Source organism: Brassica napus, unplaced genomic scaffold, assembly GCF_020379485.1.
Source record: "Brassica napus cultivar Da-Ae unplaced genomic scaffold, Da-Ae ScsIHWf_108;HRSCAF=187, whole genome shotgun sequence".
NCBI classification, from domain to species: domain Eukaryota; kingdom Viridiplantae; phylum Streptophyta; class Magnoliopsida; order Brassicales; family Brassicaceae; genus Brassica; species Brassica napus.
The window spans coordinates 17,501-18,662 of NW_026014514.1; positions in this window are offsets into that span (position 1 = coordinate 17,501).

Below are 1,162 nucleotides of genomic sequence, written 5' to 3' on the forward strand. Positions count from 1 at the left end.
TCTAAAGGCATCACATACCTGTTATTGCCTCAAACTTCCTTGGCCTAAACAGCCATAGTCCCTCTAAGAAGCCGACCGTGAAGGGATTCCTCCACGTAGCTAGTTAGCAGGCTGAGGTCTCGTTCGTTAACGGAATTAACCAGACAAATCGCTCCACCAACTAAGAACTGCCATGCACCACCACCCATAGAATCAAGAAAGAGCTCTCAGTCTGTCAATCCTTACTATGTCTGGACCTGGTAAGTTTCCCCGTGTTGAGTCAAATTAAGCCGCAGGCTCCACTCCTGGTGGTGCCCTTCCGTCAATTCCTTTAAGTTTCAGCCTTGCGACCATACTCCCCCCGGAACCAAAAAACTTTGATTTCTCATAAGGTGCCAGCGGAGTCCTAAAAGCAACATCCGCTGATCCCTGGTCGGCATCGTTTTTGGTTGAGACTAGGACAGTATCTGATCGTCTTCGAGCCCCCAACTTTCGTTCTTGATTAATGAAAACATCCTTGGCAAATTCTTTTGCAGTTGTTCGTCTTTCATAAATCCAACAATTTCACCTCTGACTATGAAATACGAATGCCCCCGACTGTGACACCCCCGATCGTAGTTGACCGGAAATGACACGGTCGATGTTCCTTGATGGTCGATCCGAAGTTCTCAGAATACCTCCGATCACCTTAGACCAACAACCAAAGAACACCAACGTTCCTGTCGAATATCACTCTAGGCTTTTCAACCCGAAAAAGAAATATCCGATAGTTAGTTGTCCGGACAAGGACTAATATCATATGGAACCTATACTTTAAAAAAAAAATTATATATATCATTTAAAAGCATCTTACCAAATTTGTTTTAATTTAACCTCGAGGTTTTCGGTCTACAAATCTTATACATAAGATATATCAAAATGACTTTGCAAGGATAATAAAACTACCGCTGGCTAATGCTGTTCCTTCCCGTCCTAGAGTAAGGTCACCCGCGTATTAGTTACCTGCATCACAAATGAGTCATGAGTAACTAGTTTACTTAGTGAGCCTAGTCCCGCACCCCAACATATATTAATAATATCTCAAGCAATCAACTCCATTTGTATGCAGTGGAAATATATTCCATAACTAATAAAAATACATATATAAGGTCTATCCTTCCATCATTGTGAATCTAATCATATA